Here is a 20,350-nt window from a genome sequence, read left to right on the forward strand (position 1 = left end):
CGAACTCAGAAATCTGCCTGCCTCTGCCTCCTAAGTGCTGGGATTAAAGGCATGCACCACCACTGCCCTGCTTTCATTGATGTCTTGATTTTTCTTCTTAATGGGGTTTCTTGTGTTTGTATTTCATAGAAAGAAACTGATTTCTTGACATTCAGTTTTTCTTTATGTTAGTTTCCCTTTCATCATTATAACAAAGTGTCAGCCTATATTTTCAGAGATCATTTGATTCCTTTATACTTTTGTCCTAGTTGAAGCAAGATAACTAGGCTGCAAGGTCATATGATAGATGTGAATGCTTAACTCTTGTAAGTAGGGAAGTTAGAGAAAGAGTCTAGAGACAAGATATACTATTTAAAGGTTTAATACCATCAATGACCTATTTTCTCCTTGTGACCCTAACAGCCAACCCAACTGTGAACTCAACTGATGAAGTTAACAGGCTCTATAGTCCATTATCTTTTTCTTCAATAATTTATTTTTATTCACTTTACATCTGAATCACACCCTCCTTCCCCCTACCCCTGTTCTCCCAGTGCTTACAAATCTCTCCTCCTATCCCGCCCTTCAGCCTGTCATCTTTTAACAATGGCAAAATTAACCATCTGAGACTTTCAGATGAATACATTTGAAAAAAATCATAATGATCTACCTCTAACTCCCCAGTGCTCATGGCCATCTCATGGTACAACATGCATTTTGTCGACTATCAAGGGTTGCCCATGTTGTTAATAGTCATAACATTATTAATTAATAAGAGGCGAAGTCTTAAGTTTCTTCTTGAGACTCTTGACTCTTAGCCACAATCCATTGGTGTTGTATGTATATATAGTAAATTATGTAAATTTGAAATACTACAAGGGTAAAGTCTCCTATTACTGCAACAGCCCTGGCTCCAGGGACTCCACCCCATTTGTCCTCAGGAATCCCCTGGGCTGGGCTCCCCTTGGAAGCAGGGTCCCATCTCAGCAAAAAAAATCCTCTCAGTGTTTCAAAAAATATAAAATAAAATAGATAAAAGAAGGAATGAGTGATACTAAACAGATGCTGTTCAAAAGCAGCATCTAGCCGAGCAGCAGTGATGCACACCTTTAATCCCAGCACTTTGGAGGCAGAGCCAGGCAGATTTCTGAGTTCGAGACCAGCCTGGTCTACAGAGTGATTTCCAGGACAGCCAGGGGTATACAAGGGGTATGCCAAGAGTCTTAGTTTACTCAGCTCTATGTGAACTCCTAAATGACTGTACACTTCTGCCTCTATGATCTTAATGGCAGAAGCCGACATAGTGTCTCTCTTGAACTGTCCTCTATTCCAGCCTCTACAATCTTAAAGTCAGAAGCCTTCATAGTTTTTCTCCTAGATTGCACTCCTTTGAGCATTCTGGTCTTTTAAACTTCCACAAAATTCCCATCAGGCTTGACTTATACTATTTCAGATATTTTTTTCAGTCTGCTTCTATAAATATGGGGAGCCACAGCTGCCACCCTATGTACATATATACTGAACACCTGGTCTCTGGCCAAAGCAGAGGGCATTGATAATCAAGCCATTAGTTGGAGAAGCTGAGTGCTTCCAGTTTGTGACACAGGCTGGTATGAATTTCCCGCAGCCTATTATGCTTTGCCACGTAGCTGATCCTGATTGGGACCAGGAAAAGTATTTAATCTGTGAAGGCTGGAGACTACTAGATCCTACTGGAGAGAGGATTATTATGAGCCAGGCGGTGGTGGCGCACGTCTGTAGTCCCAGCTACTGGGGAGGCTGAGAGAGAGATTATAGAGATGCTAGATGAGGGTCGTCGACTACGTAGGAGATTAGAGAGACTGCTAGAGACTACTACTAGAGATACTAGATGAGATTAGAGATATTATTAAGAAGAAGTAAGAATAAGGGTTCCTGAATAAAATCTGCTTGGAGAAGGGTTCATGTTTGCCTCCTTATTTCTGCTGGACGGAAAGTCGGCTTACATATAAATGTTTCCAAACTGATTCTAGGAACCATTTTCGATGTCTCTATAACACATTATCATCCTATATTACACTGACTCAACATGAGTTGCCAATATTGAATTTTGGACAAATTTTCTCATTTCATCAAAATACCCAAGAGCAATCAACCTGAGAGAGGTTGAGTTTTTATACCAGGCCAACAGGTTCCTTAAATATGAGGCAAACAGTATGTCATTCAAGAAAGAAGAAGTTGATTGGACTTCTTACCTCAGAGTAGCTGAGAGGAGTGGTCTGGAAGTGAAATATTCTCTATACAGTCATTCCTTCTAGTGACCTATATGCTCCATGGAGGTCTTAGTAGATATTTAACTAGGAAGGGCTAGATGCATGAATATTTTTATTCACTGATGAGATTAGTATCTTCAAGGTCACATCTCCAGTCTAAAGTATCAACAGTTATGAAACAATTTTTTTAATCCTTTATCTTTTAGGAATGTTTTATTTCTGAAATAATACATCTTTCTTTCTTTCTTTGCTTTCTTTCTTTCTTTCTTTCTTTCTTTCTTTCTTTCTTTCTTTCTTTCTTTCTTTCTTTTTTCGGTTTTTCAAGACATGGTTTTTCTCTGGCTGTCTTGGAACTCACTCTGTAGACCAGGCTGGCCTGGAACTCAGAAATCCGCCTGCCTCTGCCTCCCAAGTACTGGGATCAAAGGCGTGTGCCACCACTGCCTGGCACATTTTTCTTATATTTCAGGTTCTTTTCACTTGAGACTACTTGTGTATATTTAGGTACAGATGTTCAAATTTTAGTCTTTTTGTATCTTATTTGAAATTGTGATTATATATATATAAAATTATATATATATATATGTATATATATACATATATATATATATATCTGTCATTAAGTTCATTCTTTTTTTCTTCTATGTCCCATATTATCTTAATCTTATATCTCGTTTTTGATATTCTATAGAAGTATAACATTTGCTTTTCAAAACTCTTGTTTGTTTCCACAAAACATATTCAGTATTTCACTCAGTTTCTTGGGCACATGGAATATAACTATGATGAATATTTTAATAACCTTGTCTACAATTCTATTATCTGTGTAGTTTATTCCTGGAGCCATATTAGATAATACAGGTTATAAATTTTCGATCCCTGTGTGTTAGCACTTCTTCCTTCTATATTAAGTATTTCTCATTTTATTTTATTGGATACTTTATTTTTATGAATATACACATTACAGAATTTTTTTTTTTTTTACTCCTGGTATATGATCAAGGCATTTATTTTTCTTCTTTTGGTTTGGGCTTTGAATGTATTGTGTAGGAACAATGCTTTAGGTGTTCTAGGATAATAGTTCTTATATTTTCCCTTTCCCTATAATGAAAAATTATTTTTATACTCCAATTAATATACAGTGTCCTGAGGTTTTTTTAAGGCAATCATGCACTTTTCATAGCTCTTATGGGTCAGACATTTTGTTCCTCTGTGCTTCTGGGGTATTGCCTTTTTCCTATCTCTGGTTAATGTCACCTTATCTGTTATTACACATTATTCAAGTTCTCTTGGTGTGTAGCTCTCTTTTTACCAAAGCCATGCTTTCTAAACCCTAGATTTGCTACTTGCCTGACCCCTTAACTCTTCACACCTCTGAGAGTCCATAGACATATTTAGCTTTCTTTACCTAAACATTGACTTTGAAGATGCCTCCAGGAAGAAGAGCCCATTTGATTATCCAATCTGAAGAGGTTTTATTGTGTGACATTTTGAACATTCTAATTTATCCTTATTTTTGTTAATCCTTTGGTAATTTAACATAGAGGGTAAACTAACCTCTCTACTCCTTTCCAAACTTGCTATATTTCTCAAAATAAATCATACTGATATAATTGTTTGTATAAAATTGTGGAAGAACTTTTTACTAGTTTTATAATTATGAAATAATTAGTTGTTGGTATTGCTTACATATCCAGGTTTCCTGATACATTTATATACTATGTTATATAAGCCTTTTATTAATTTTTTTGCCCCTTTATTTCAAATCATGGGAGGACTTACTCTCATCTCAGTTGACTTTAATATAGTCACAGGTAAATTATGGTTCTATTGCATAATAAATTTATATATTTAGTCTCCCCACTTCCTTCTTACAAACTTGTATTTTCTAATCTTTGGTAGTTGTGATTTGGCTTATGGTTTATTACTTAATTTGGATCCATTATTTTCCTTTCTTAAAAAATACATGCAAGTGTGTTGGGGAGATTGTTAAGGCATTGAGAGCACTAAATACTCTTCCAGAAGACCCAGGTTTAATTCCTGGCACCCAAACTTTGGCTCAAAACTGTCTGATACTCGAGGTCCTAAGGCATCTGATGCTCTCTCTGTCCTCTTCAATCCCCAGACACATAAAATAAAATAATAAAATTAAAATAATAATTTCTATGAGCTGTGATTCTGTTTCTCTCTTTTCAAACTAGTTTTTCAGTCCCTTTATCATTTACCACCTATATAGGTCTTGCCTGATTACTTAATAGTACTTAGTAGTAGTCACTTCTCTCATTACTAATGAACCTTAAAAGAACAGAGGTTCTAGGCTCTGACTTTCAGTGGAGGAGGCTTAACCACTTAAGAGGCTTGGTAAATAGCAGCAGGAACTTTTACTATGGCTTATTCATTCTTCAGGATCAGAAAGCAGAGAATAGTGCTAGAAACTATGATTGTCAATACCCCCCCTCACCAATGACCAATCTCCATCCACCAGGTTCTGTCTCCTAAAGGTTTTAAGTCTCCCAAAGCTGCAGTGGCTGAGGACCAAGTATCAAAGAGGTATACATGTGGAAGTTATATTATATTCAAATAGCAGCAGATTTGCATGATGTATTTGTCAGGGTTTCTATTCCTGCACAAACATCATGACCAAGAAGCAAGTTGGAGAGGAAAGGGTTTATTTAGCTTACTTCTACATTGCTGTTGATCACCAGAGGAAGTCAGGACTGAAAATCAAGCAGGTCAGGAAGCAGGAGCTAATACAGAGGCCATAGAGAGATATTCCTTATTGGCTTGCTTCCCCTGGCTTGCCCAGCCTGCTCTCTTATAGAACCCAAGACTTCCAGCGCAAGTATGTCACCTCCCACAAGGGGCCCTACCCCCTTGATCACTAATTGAGAAAATGCTCTACAGCTGGATTTCATGGAGGCACTTCCCCAACTGAAGCTCCCTTCTCTGTGATAACTCCAGCCTGTGTCAAGTTGGCACACAAAACCAGCCAGTACACATGGTATTCTCAAGAAGTCATTTTCTACTTATTCAAATGTATCAGGTAATCTTCCAACCTGCCACCTACTCTTTCACAATCCTCTGTGAAACACCTTGAATAGATGCTGTGTGTTCTATGAAAACCTATACATAGACTAGACTTTGAATGCGAATGCGATGTTTTTTGAAAATCTCCCTGGAGAGATGTTAAGCTAAATATTTCTCTACCTGGAAGTACCTACCCCATTCCACAATAGATGATATTTTGAACAGGTTTCTGGAAAAGATAATGTTTGAAATCTGAACATTCTTTCATTCCCTGTGTGTCACTTACAGTTTTCCTTTGATCACATTCTGGAATGAGGTTTACAAACCTGATTAGAGCCTTAGCAATTAGCGGTCACAAATCTTACTGTGGTCTAGTTGTTTAACATAACAGCATATCTATTGGAACTTTTAAAGAACTGAATATCATCAAATCAGATTGGAATATGTCTTCTTAGTAAGATATTTTTATTGTCAGTTGTTTGGACTTGCAGTAAGGTATAATTATTTTTAATAAGACATTTTCAACCAATGCTTATATTTTTGCAATGCATGTTCCTCTCCTGATCCTTCTGGATCCATGGTTCGGAAGTCAGGTACAATTTTCCCACCAGCTCTTTTCCTACATTAGCATACTTTACAGTGATTGCAGAGATCATTATAGTACATTTCAGATATGGGTTGATGCTCATGACGTTTAAATTTCTTTAAGATTTACTTTCATTTATGTGTTTGTGTGCTTATCTATGAGTATGTGTGCTACAAGTTTGGGATTGCCTGGGAAGACCAGAAAAGGGGCTTAGATATCTTGGTGTTGGAGTTATAGGAAGTTATAAGGAACCTGATTTGGGTGTTAGGTACTAAATTCACAGAATCTGGAAGACCAGCAAGTACTTTTGAGTACAGCTGAGCCATCTCTAGTCTCAGAAGTATCTATTTTTTAAAAATCAGTAATTGTTAGGCTTCTGGTCTAGTGAGAGCAATGTAGTTTAAGAACTACTGCTCTATATGATTCTTCTAAGTGCTGCATATTTTTTCATTGCATTGTGTAGACTTTATCTTTTTGACATAGTTCCAACATAATTTACAGGAATAAAATGATACAAATTACTAATCTGATGTGCTTTGAGCAAAAGAACTCATTATAATCTGTTCTTACTATTAAGATAGACTTGTTAATTTACAAGTAATAGAAAAATTTTCCTCATAGTTCTAGAGACTGGAAAGTGAAGAATTATGTACCAATAGATTTGTTCTCCAAAGAGGAAGCTTTCTTTCAAGGAAATAACTAAGTCTCTGTGTTGTTCTCCTGAAATAAAAATCTATTTTTCCCTCTTTTTTTTTTTGTTCCCTCTTCTACATAGGACTGAAACATCAACACATTTTTCTTCATTCTTAATGAGCTTCATAAGGCCTGTGAGTTGTATCATGTGTATTCTGAACTTTTTTCCTAATATCCACTTACCATTGAGTACAAACCATGTACTTTTTTTGAGACTGGGCTACCTCACTCAGGATATTTTCTTGTTCTATCGATTTGCCTGCAAATTACATGGTCATTGTTTTTAATAGCTGAGTGGTACTCCACTGTGTAAATGTACCACAATTTATGTATATATTCCTCTGCTGAGGGACATCTGGGTTATTTCTAGCTTATAGCTATTATAAATAAGGCTGCTTTGAATGTAGTGGAGCATGTATCCATGTTATATGTTAGAGCTTCTTTGGGGTATTTGCCCAGGATACTTCAGACCTACTTAGAAGGGAGAACAAAAATAATCATGGGAGATAGAAGGAGGGTGGGAGAAAGGAGGGAAAAGAAAAAAGGGGGCAGGATCAGGTATAGGAGGAGACAGGAAGAAGTACAGAGGGCCAGGAAATTGAGCTGAGGTATATAGCAGTAGGGGATGGTAAACTGGGGGTAAACACTAGAAAGTTCCAGATGACAGGGAAGCAGGAGGCTCCCAGGACTCAACAGGAATGTCATTAGCTGAAATACCCAACAAAGAGGAGAGAGAACCTGTGGAGACCATATCCAGAGCTTAGGCACTGCACACGGTTGAGGGATGGGTCCAACTACCCATCTCCAAAATATTAACCCAGAATTGCTCCTGTCTAAAGGAAATGCAGGGACAAAGAGTGGAGTAGAGACTGAAGAAAAGGCCATTCAGAGACTGTCCCACCTAGGGATCCATCCCACCTGCAGACACCAAACACAGACACTATTGCTGATGCCAAGAAGTGTTTGCTGACAGGAGCCTAATATAGCTGTACCCTGAGAGGTTCTGGCAGAGCCTGACCAATACAGTGGCAGATGCTCATAGCCAACCATCATACTGAAAATGGGGTCCCCAATGGAGGAGTTAGGGGAAGGACTGAAGGAGCTGAATGGGCTTGCAATTCCACAGGAAGAAAAACAATATCAACCAACCAGACATCCCAGAGTTCCCAGGGACTAAACCACCAACCAAAGAGTACACATGGAGGGACCTATGGCTCTAACTGCATATATAGCAGAAGATGGCCTTATCTGGCCATCTATAGGATGGGAGGCCCTTGGCCTTCTGGAGGTTCAATGTCCTAGCATAGGGGAATGCTAGGCAGGAGTGGGTAGGTGGGTAGGGGAGTACCCTCATAGAAGCAGGATTAGGGGATAGGGTAGGGAGCTTGCGGAGGGGAAACCAGGAAGGGGGATAACATTTGAAATGTAAATAAATAAAATAACCAATAAAATAAAGAAAAAAAAAGAAAAGAAATCTATGTCCTCACAGGGGAGGAGAAAATGGACAACACAGAGGGATATAAGATTCCTCATTCATTCATGAATTAACTGTGAGGTAGTTGTTGTTGTTATTGTTATTGTTATTATCACTTTATTTTTTTACATTTTTAGGAACTTATGAGAAATATCTTGTTGCCATTTATCAAAACACTCACCATGAAGCACTAAGCATATTGACTATAGAAATGATCTCTAAAATTCGGTTTTTAAGAGTCATATTCCACTGGTCTTCTGAGTTCTGTCCTGTGGGCTTCTGTTGATGGCTCTCCAACCTCTGAATGTAGCTCATCACCTTTTCAAATATCAGTGGTTCCAACATCTCACTTTATCTCACTGAAACTTTCATGAGCATGAAGCAGTTTAGTCTAGAACTTGATCCAAAGTAAGCCTTCTTATATAATGCTTATCATCAACAGTATCCTTGTCGTATCAGCAATAATACAAAATAATCAGTACTGAATCAATTAACAACTTATTAGTTCCTAGCAATTCTTATGCAGTTCTTATGCACAACATCCAGTTGAGCAATGTGCCTCAGCCCCATAGTACAGAAACCCAGGAGGACAGAGGCAAATGGTAGGTCCATTCTGTCACCTTTTCCTTGTCTTGTCTACTGGTCAATTTCAAATGAAAAGTATGCACTCACTGATAAGTGGATATTAGCCCAGAAGCTTGGAATACCCAAGAAACAATCTACAAACCACAAGAAACTCAAGAAGAAGGAATACCAAAGTGTGGATACTTCATTCCTTCTTAGAAGGGGGAACAAAAATACCCATGGAAGGAGTTGCAGAGACAAATTATGGAGCAGAGACTAAAGGAAGAACAATCCAGAGACTGCCCCACCTGGGAATCCTTTCCATATACAATCACCAAACCCAGACACTATTGTGGATGCCAGTAAGTTCTGGATGACAGGAGCCTGATATAGCTCCTAAGTCTCCAGAGCGGCTCTCTAGTGCCTGACTAATACAGAAGGAGAGGCTCACAGTCATCCATTGGATGAGCACAGGGTCCCCAATGAAGGAACTAGAGAAAGGACCCAAGGAACTGAAGGAGTGTGCAGCCCCATAGGAAGAACAACAGTATGAACTAACCAGTACCCTCAGAGCTCCCAGGGACTAAACCACCAACTAAAGAGTATACACAGTGGGACTCATGATTCCAGCTGCATATGTAGCAGAGGATGGCCTAGTCGGTCATCAGTGGCAGGAGAGGCCCTTGGTCCTGTGAAGGCTCTATGCCCCAGTGTAGGGGAATGCCAGGACCAGGAAGCAGGAGAGGGTGGTTTGGCAAGCAGGTGAAGGAGAGGAAGAGATAGGAGGTTTTCAGAGGGGAAATGAGAAAAAGGGATAACATTTGAAATGTAAATAAAGAAAATATCTAATAAGAAAGTTTATTACAAGCCACTTGTTCTTTAAAACACAAAACTATGTAAAATGAAAAAAAAAAAAACCTATCAGTCTTTGTCCTCAAATGCAAATACCATATGTGCTGTTTGTATATTTAATTTTGAGGTCAGCATACATAGCTCAAAACAAAAGTTGTCAATACAATCAAGCTGATCTATTTTATTTTATAGCACACACACACACACATACACACGCACACACACTGTATCCTCTAAATATTTAACAATATATATTACTTTGCAGGGGAATGAGCACACTGGAACTTAATTCTGCTCAAATATTTTAGTTTTTAAAACTGGCGCCTATTTACTTGTTGCTACGTTCTTTTGTGTTAGTCTGGTTTTTACTAGTGTTTGGGAACAGAATACTCTCATTCATTATTCTGAATTTGGCATTAACAAAGTCTTAATAGAGTAAAATTAAATTAGTAGAATTTAAATTTGGTAAAATATTCTAAGTAATTCATAGTTTTAAAGCAAGATAATTTATTTTGTTATATATTGTCTGGTATTTATTATAGTCTATCAATTTCCATTTGGAAGTTTAGTCTCTTTTCTCCCTCCCCCCCCTCTCTCTCTTTCTCTCTCTATCTCTCTTTCCCTCTCTCTCCCTCCCTCTCTTCCTCCTTCCCCCTTCTGATTTTTCTCCAAGAATGTTGAGAATTAATCAAAGAGAGTTCCTTGACTATGCTAGGTAAGCACTAGGCTGCTGAGATCCATTTACAGCCCACAATGTTTAAAATAGGGTCCTCTTATGTATTTCAGAATGGTACTGCAATTATCTGAGGCCCTAAGGTTCAATTTCTTTTCTTATTGTCCATTGACAGATAAAGTATAAAAAGGTAACTATATATATGTTTTCAACAAAACAGATAACTGCTTTATTTGTCATAGTCAATTTTCTATTATGTTTCTTGTTTAAGCATTTTCCCCCTTAGGTATTAATTATTTTTAAGTTTTTAGAGGAATGAGCTCAAAATAAACTTGTGGGCTACCAAAGGCTAATGAAGTTGCTCAATGTCAAGGTGAAAGCTAAGAAGAAAGTTTACAAACAAGAAGTCCTTTGGTTGCCTGTTGAAGAGTCCCAAGGCATCAGTGCATGGACACTGAGATAAACAAATATTAGAAGTAATAACTGATAATTTCTAAACAATTAAATAATGCATTATATGACTCTATGGAAAATAATTTCTTTAAGTTTCTATTTTTCTTCTAAAAATTTTAATGAAACAAGGCAAAGGAAAACCAAAATAAGAGAAAATAACAACAAACAGAAAATTCCATTGAGATACTTCGACATTGAGACATTTAATGGTGATGTTGGAACTGAGAGCGAATATGAAACAAAAAATTTATCTTGAAACAGAGCTGGACAATAGCATTTGCCTAAGTTTTTTTTTTTCTTTCAGTGGAAAATTATTATCTTCATATTGTAATCTTCATATTAAAGTAAGATTGTTCTTAGATGGGCTTCAAGTGCGCATTGCCTTCCATTTGTACCAGAATAAAATAAAATGTTTCCATTTAATTTTCCTTATAGGCATGCATAATACACCAACACCCTTTCCTTCTCCCCTGCCTCTTGCTCTTCACATCTGGTACGGATTAAATTACATTGGACCTCTGTTTTTTGACTCTGACTTGCAGAATAGACATCTGACAGTCCATTGTATACTCATGGAAACAAGCGAGGAATACCTGACTTCCTTCAATGCTTTGGCAGCCTTTTTCCTCTTATAAATGTCACATTATCCTCCATTTAAGTCAACTATTGCATCTTTCCTCAGAATGCTGTTATAACATTCCTGTCTAGAATAGGAAGAAAGAAAACAGTCTACAGAAACATGCAAACAAGGGGCAAAAATGGTGAGTTTCTTACAGTTCATACTAGTGAAGTAAAACATACTGGGATTTTAAAGATTTATTATGTGATCCAATGAGAGGGATTGAACCTGAACATTTACAGTGATCAAGCTTCCTGTTCCTTTCATTCTTTACTTTGTCTTTATGAACTTTCTTCTCCTCAGCCCATATAACTAGATAAAGGGAAAATGTGTTCTGATTTTATAATGTACAGAAGTACATTATCTATGCTTCTGGATCTCCAGATACAGTTGCTCAGAGTTATGAGAAAGACAGTCTCTCTGGATTTCCTCTAGTTGTGTCATGTTGAAAATTTCCCTAAAATCCTGTGGCAGCTTCTGGGATGCAGATAAACAGACTATATAATAAGTGTCACTCTTTTGCCTATGCTGAAGACAAACCAAAGTTTATAGTATATTCTTAATGTTCTTCCTTCCTTCCTTCCTTCCTTCCTTCCTTCCTTCCTTCCTTCCTTCCTTCCTTCCTTCCCTTATCTCTCTCTTTCTTTCTTTCTTCCTTCCTTCCTTCCTTCCTTCCTTCCTTCCTTTGCTTCTTTGTTTGTTTTTTGATATACTTTCTTTGCTTTGGTTTTGCTTTGATTTTCATGAAATGGAATAAGAAGGAGTACTGCTGCTTTTATCCTATACTGTATATATTGAAGTTTACTTCTAATTGTATTTAATATTAGTATTAAAAGCAGTACTTGCTACAACTACTGTAACCATCCTTGCTTCCATAAGAAAATAGCAAATTACCCCAAGGTGAATTATATCTATTTTCACTTTTCTCCCCTATTTTCTGTTTCTTTATCTTTTTTTTTTTCATAAAATACATCCCAACTACTGCCTCCTCTACCTCTATCCGATCCAGTGACCCCTTATCTTTTAAGGCTTAGAGATCTTATCAGCTACACTGATGTTTCCCAACAACAACAAAAAAATGCCTTCTAAAGGGACAATTTTGTGTGTCAGTTTTTGACACGCAGTTCAGGTGGGAAGAGTAAACAACTCAAGGACTCATTAAGTGAAGCTTCCTTCCTTTCCATGGGCCTAAAGCAGCACTCAGAAGAAATGTCTGCTGAATGAACAGTATCGGGGCATTTCACTGGCAACTAGTTGCCCTACAAAATAGGAGCCAATGAAAGATGCCTCCTGTTTTCCCTCTATGTAAGAAGGCATGGTGTTCTATAGGACAAAAGTGTGGAGACCAATAGAAAAGGAGAATAAAGGTAAAAAGATGAATAGTGAATGCCAATGAAGTCTGTTATTCTGGCTTCATGTTTTTTTTTAATTTTATTTTGCATATATACTTTTAATACAAAAATTGCTACATGGTTTTAAAATTCTGCCTTCCTATTTTAATAGAATACTACTCTATCAATATTTTTTAAAATATGTTTGTCATCCAAAGGCATAGCTTGAGAATATGATAACATGAGAATGAAAGAGATATACAGAGTATAGGAAATAAAATATGGTTACCTTTCTTCACAGCTGGCATAATCCTCTGTATAGAACATTCAAAAGAATCATTTAAATAAAACTGATTATAACAGGCTGGCAGGGTGCAACTTTCAAATGTATAAGTTGGTTTTTCGTTTATCAATAATGAACAGGGAAATTTCAAATAGGAAAACAATGTTATTTATATCTCCACGACCCACAAAACTAATACTTAGTGGTGGTTGTCATCTGAACTGGGTATAGAGTCTACTGAAATTCAATCTGCTGAGCATTCCTATGAGGGATTTTCTTGATTATTTAAAGCCTAACAGCTCACATCAAATGAGCATGATGCCTTCTGTTGCCAGCCAGATTAAACAAGAAAAAGGCAACAAATTTGCTTAATTTTGGTCTGCTTCCCCTCATTCTTGATGGCAAGTTTATTAATCCTTTCCTGAGGAATTCGTTCACAGATATTAGAACCAATGCTTCTAACACAACGAAGAGCAGCATTTCTCCTGGAGTCATCACCAGATCAAGCCTGTTGAGATAGCCAGCATGATAGAATCAAGAACTACCATATGTGTTGTCTCTGGTTTGAAACAGTGATTGTTGACTACCTATTCTACATCATTTAAGACAATCTAGTTAATCATACAAAAGCATATACTCCCACATGGCAATATATATATATATATATGTATATATATACACACATATACATATGTATGTATATATGTATATGTATTTCCACATGGTGATATATATACACACACATATGTATATGTATATATATATATACACACATGTATATATATATTATACTATATAATATATATTATATAATATATAATGTGTAATTCTGTCAATGCTGTCACTTCAAAGAACTCTGACTAATATAAATCAAGTATAAATCTATACAACATCTCATGGAGAAAAGTACAAATTTGAATAAATTGCTACATGCTCCGTGATAAAAAAAGAAGGATGATATAGTCTCTTTGACAACACTTTCCAGTTTGTTTATTCTTTCAACAGTAACTACTGAAGATAAAGAACAAAGACAGAAGACTATCTGACTACAAACATACCAAACATACAAGAAGTAATTTGTGTGCTGTTGGCAATAGACTAGAACTACAGAAGAATGTAAAAGAATGGAGGATGCAAAAGCAATGCCATATGTTGCCAATCAATCTTCAACAAGTAAGAAAGGTAATGGTGTTGAAAATAATAGAAGTTTCTATTAATACAATAGTTTATTGTATCAATAAATAATATTTATAATTAATAATATTTATAATTAATAATAATTAATATTTCTATTAATACAATACAATATAGACATTGTATTTAAGTGAAATAAAATTTTCACATATATTTGCCACTCAACACATACATACATAAAAATACATGATCACACATGTACATGTATATGTATGAATTATGTGTGTGTGTGTGTGTTATTTTCAGAAGCAGAATATCTCATACTAAACAGTGTAAATCTGTTCATTTCTGAAGTCAGATCTCTTTCTGCTGATTTTAATGATCATCTGAAAAGAGGATATTTTTTCTTAATTATTTTCTTTATTACTCAAATCTTCAGTGACATTTTTCTATAACTTAATTTGTCCTATTCTTTACTTTTTCATTGAAAGGGATAGAATAATGAATATTTTCAAAGTTAATTTTAATTACCAAATGAATAAATCTTAGAATAGTGTTCAAAGTACGTCTTTTGAAAGATAGTTTTAATTTTTTCTTTTTGACCTACTTCTTGAAAACAATTACACAATTCTACTGATTTTATTATAACTTGTTTCCCCAGTTGATTCCCTTGTTTCTATTTCTTACATAAATATATTATATTTTAGTTATATTCACCCCTTCTCTCATATTCATCACTCACTTCCTCCCATTTCCTCCAGAGGCTTCTGCTTCTCCAAATGGTCGTACTCCCATTTTATCGTGTTCTTTACTCCCTTTCCTCCTCTTCCTCCCCCCTCCTCTTCTTCCTCTTCCAACTCTTCCTTCTTTCTCCCCTCCCTCCTCTCTCTCCTGCTTATTTTCCTTTTATAATTCAGGTTGTTCACATGTGTGTTTAGTATGGGATAATTAATTTGCTCATAGACAAATTGACAGTGGCTGTAACCTTGAAGAAAGATGACTGCCAATTCTCCAGAAGCCTGCAAAAAGATCTTCACTTAGGGGTGAGACCTCACATCTCCACATCAGCTCTGGGTTGTTTGTGAGCAAAAACATATGTGGCTCTTGTGTGGGCAGCCTTATTTGCCATGAGTTCACTAATACAAGTGGCTCATAATATTCAGTATGTATCACCACAATTCTCCCTACCACGTGACACTTACATTCTTATTGCCCTACCTTCTGCAGTGTTACCACAGATTTGGGATAGAGTGGTGGACGTACACATCCCAATCAAGAATAATCACTTAACAGTTTATTATTCTCAGCACTCTGAACAGTTTGGAGTCTACCTATGCCCACTCCTGTGTCCACTATGCAAAGAGACCCTGAGAACAGTACGTTATATTTCTCTCAGTCAAATTGATCCCAGAGGTCTCCAAACCACTGTTGTATTCTTGGTTATCTACCATAATTAAGAGGGACTACCTTACTGTAGAAGATGCCACATAGTTTATTTGCAGGACATTAAGAAAGCAATCTTAAACCCTTCTGGAAACTTCTTTCTTGGAGCCTAGCTTTAACAGTGCTGGAAGGTGCTATGTAGGCCAGTTGGAGAAAAAAAAAAGACATCATTGACCTTACCAATACTGTATCCAACATGCTACAATACAAAATGTTGCCATTGATATAATAAGGGTTTATAGGTTATTTGCATAAGCAACCAGTTTCTGATTGGATTTGAAGTCTACTTCACAGGAGAGAATTTAAGCTATAAATCTGGTCAAAAATTGATTCTGGAAAAGTCATAGAACTTAGGGTGGAATCTACCCATTTATTTTGATAAAAGATATTTTGTCTAACTACCTTCTAAATACTCATGTTACCCATAGACCTATACTTATTTACAGTGAATATTAATATGGAGAACTTGTAAAATTGCTAAGAATATTTGCAAATGTTTAGTTCTAAATGAAATGCCTTTGCCAACTCCTTCCCCAAACCCCAAAAGGGAAGCTTAGAGAACAATTCAGTAGAGAAGGCAAAATGATTTTAAGAACCAGTCAAAAATATGATCTAGACATGACAGGCCATCAGAGTCATAAGTTCACAACAGCTGTGGTTACCTACAGATGATCAAATCAATCACAATTCTAGAATGCATGGAGGAAGAACTCATGAAGCCCACGTATAGCTATGAAGCTACTGGCAACTAATGGAGATGGAAAGAGAAACAGTGTTTTAGGGGGCAAGCTAGACACTAGTAGGTTGCCAAGGAATGAACCCATGCCAATGGACATGCACACAGCAATAAATAAGCCAAGCATATGAAATAGAGAGGGTAAGTTGTGTGAGTGGACCAGAGAAACTTAAATGGGAAACTGTTGGATGCACATGATAGCAATTCATTGCACACATAGATGAAATTCTCAAAGAAGTAATTTTCTAAGAATGTTAAAAAGATGAAGATACTATACTCCTAAGAAATTATTGATCACAAACTACTAAATGTGGAGACATCCTCACATTCTTGTGATGAATTAATGTCTCAAATGTAATCAGTGTCCCCACTGCTACTATTTCCGAGTCACAAAGCATCAGAATCACAGACCCTTCACGACATAGAGGAAACCCTCCCTGAAATATCTTGATGTTCCTTTTGGATGCTAAGACCACTAAGTGTGTAGCTCTCTCAAACATCCTCAGGTGTATATTTTATGCTGCCTTTTAAGGTGCTTTTGTGATGTTTGTCTGTTCATAGACAGTTGTAGCTAAGGGGAGAGGTAGAATTGGTTTCCTTTAACAGTGTTCCCTCTGAAAAGTTAACCACACTCCAGAAGAAGCATGCATGTTCATGTATGTGTGGCCAGTACAAGCCAGTTTTTATATAAAAATAAAAGAAGGACAATAAGTTGGGTGGGCAGGGAAAGGAAAGTTCATCTGGGAAGAGTTTGTGATGAAAACATACTGTCCAGAATTTTGAAGAATTCATAATTTAAAAAAGAAAGCAGTTGAGCTTTATTTTTACAACACCTAATGTATCTAACTAACATATGCTTTAAAATTTCATGTCTACACTACAATATAGACCATGAATCTTACCAAAGGAATCCAGAGATGTAGGGATGCCAATGCTACATCTCACTTACTTGGAGATGCTCTTTTTGTTGTTGTTGTTTAATATGAATTAGTTTCTTGGTACATAAAAATTTTCAGTCCAGTCAATAGTGACAAACATATAAACTTCCCAGTCGACAGTTATACAGAAATTATTTAGATTGTGCTGTCTATATAAACAGAACAGCACATATGTAAAACTGGTAGCCTGGTATATATTCGAACAAAGAAAAAAAAACTAGAGCATCAAAAAAATGTTCCACCTTTACAGGGAAAACAAGACTAGGGTCATTGGCCTTTAATAGGATTTAATGTCTGGGGACACTGAAACAATTACTACTTGGAGAAAATGATTTAGCTAGCTGAGAAAGCTATTCAGTAACAGTTAAACACTTACAAATGTTTTCAGATTTGGTCTGTGAGTTTAATGACCATCTCTGTACATTTGATCAGCCTTGATAGTGGAATTGCTCTGCCTGGTGTGGAACAAGTCCTAGAAAAACAAGCAAATCTTCAGCCATTTTTACCAAATTTAGGAAATACTTAGCAATTGGTCTAACCACCCCAACAGAATCACAGTTTCAAATGAGTCAATCAACAGGATTCTCATCTTTGAAATGGCATTTTATTTTTTACTTCCCCTGTGGTATATCTTTCTAAGTCATAAATCCCCAAGCTCAGAAAATATTGGCTAGCTTGTGCGTCTTTTGGTGGAAAATAAAATCCCATCCCTCTTGTCGGGTTCTGAATGAGCATATTGTTTAGCCAAAAGCAGAATATCTTTTTATAAAGCCTATAGCAACTCACAGCACATTGATGAAAAATTGAGAACTAAAAGTTACAATGCATACCAATAAATTCTCCAATTTACTTTTATATAACCAATTACAAGATGTATCACAAGAAGCCAACCACAGAAAATTTCTCAAACATATAACACATTAACACATATGCTACAGTTCAGACTTCAACCACAAATGGAATGCCTTTGAGTCTGAGTCATGTATTTGAAATTCCATGAAAATTAAAATAAGTCTCATCACTAAAAGTCCTTGACTCTTTTTTTGTTTTCAGGAAACTTGCTCAGAACTTTCAAAATAAAACTTTATATAAAGTAAGAAAAACAACAGATTTACATACTTAAACAAGAACTGCATGGCCCCTTGGAACAGAGCAGCACTGTTCTTCCCCATTATGAGCTTATTTCTGGGCCAAGCATTAAACAAGCCCTCTAGACTTTTCCCATGGAGAGATTAATTCATGTGCACATTTAGGTTTGATAGAAGGTATAGAACATTCCCCATTATTTAGGTCCCAGCCCTAACAGCAAGTCATAGACAAAATGAGAAGACGGACTTCTTCAAACTGTTAAAATCTGCATTCTTTTTCATTTGAGCATCCCTGCAGTTGCCAACTGGATGCTGGAGGCTTTCAGCATAAGTGCTCCTCTAAGGAGATATTTGGCAGGATAACAAATCTTTCAGATGTAGCATACTATTATTAATTATCTGAACAAAGCAGTTGGAATTATAAATTCAGACAAAAGAATCTTATTCCATGACTTTGAAAGTTGTAACATATTAAAGAAAATGGCTTGCTTGGGACAAAGAAATGGGATTTCTGAGTTGTAAATATGTGTATATTGTGCCCATATTCGATTTTTATGCTGCAAAATAGCAAACTGTATACACTAATGATACATTATTGTAAAGCATAAATCCTTAAAACTTCCTCTTGTAAAAGAAACTTTTGAAAATCATGCTGTATTCACACAATGAAGCCTCTGGGTGTATTTGAATGCCTGTGTATGTGTACCTTTATGTGTAATGAAAACTAGTCTCTAGTGGAAATTATGTAAAAATGTCTACCTATTTTGTATGTGCATTTACTCATCAAACAAAATATGCTATTGGAGCCACTATCAAGAAAACTGCAACATATTCACTATTATAATGGATTGATAGTAACAGTTGTAATACCTTAATGTATATGTTCATGTTTTAAAATATTTTTATTTTTATTCATGTATGCGTATGCCAAATGTGAGTACTGTTAATCCAGAATAGGGTTTGAGTTACATGAAACTGTAAGCCATTCAATGCGGGTCCTGGGAACTAAACTCTGGTCTGCTCTGAAAGAACAATAATCAACCACTGAGTCATCTCTCTGACCTCTTTATATTTTAATACAAAAAAAAAAAAACATAAAAAAAAATCCTTAGGGAATTATATTACTTTTTTCTTTACCTAAACACACATACACACACATAAAATTAAGTTACACTATAGTCTAATAAAAACTCAGGGGTCCTCATTGGAGGAGTTGGAGAAGGGACTGAAGGACCTGAAGGGGTTTACAGCCCCACGGAAGGAGCAACAGTGTCAATAAGCCAGACCCCCTGGAGCCCCCAGGATTGGACTGTCAACCAAGGAATACACATGGAGTGACCCATGACACTGGCCACATATATAGCAGAGAATGGTCTTGTTGGACATCAGTGGGAGGAGAGGCCCTTAGACCCAAGGGTGTTTGATGGCCCAGTATATTGGAATGCCAGGGTGGGAGGATGGGAGTGGGTGGGGAGCACCCTGATAGAAACAGGGGGAAAGGGGATAGGTAGGGGGTTTCCACAGGGGAGACCAGGGAAAGGTAAAACATTTGAAATGTAAATAAAGAATATATTAAATCAAACAACAAACAGACCAACAAACAACAACAAAAAACCCTACAGTATCAACTGTGAGATTGTTTAAGTTATAAGTTGGGGGAATCTAAAGGATCCCCAAAACGATGTAGGTTATTAGAAATCACCTTAGTTGCCTCCCAGACAATGAAGATAGGACCATATTGCTCAACACACTATATATTTCAGACACAGTATTACTGAAATCATGCTGGATGTGAACCGGAAGCCTCCTCATTGAGGATCAGATCCCAGAGTAGTAGATGCTGGAATATCTAATAGAGAAACATAATCAAAAGTTCTACCAGTTCTGGCATCGATGAGTCAAAACAATCACAAACTTGTTAAGATATCCCAAAATGGTATTTATGTGCTGCAGGTAAGTTAAGATTTATTTGATTGGACTTCAATATGCATTCAATAGGAGGGAATTCATACCTGACACCATAAAACTAGCCAACAACCCATGGTTAGAATATGAAAGCCAAAGGAGACTCTTCTGCTGCTACTCTCCCAGACCAGTATGATTTCTAAATGAATTTTTTAACATTAATTCTTATATCCATATATATGTTTGGCTCTCACAACCCAGATGTCCCTCAACAGAGGAGTGGATACTGAAATTGTGGTACATCTACACAATGGAGTACT

Source organism: Mastomys coucha, unplaced genomic scaffold (assembly GCF_008632895.1).
Source record: "Mastomys coucha isolate ucsf_1 unplaced genomic scaffold, UCSF_Mcou_1 pScaffold13, whole genome shotgun sequence".
In the NCBI taxonomy this organism is placed as follows: domain Eukaryota; kingdom Metazoa; phylum Chordata; class Mammalia; order Rodentia; family Muridae; genus Mastomys; species Mastomys coucha.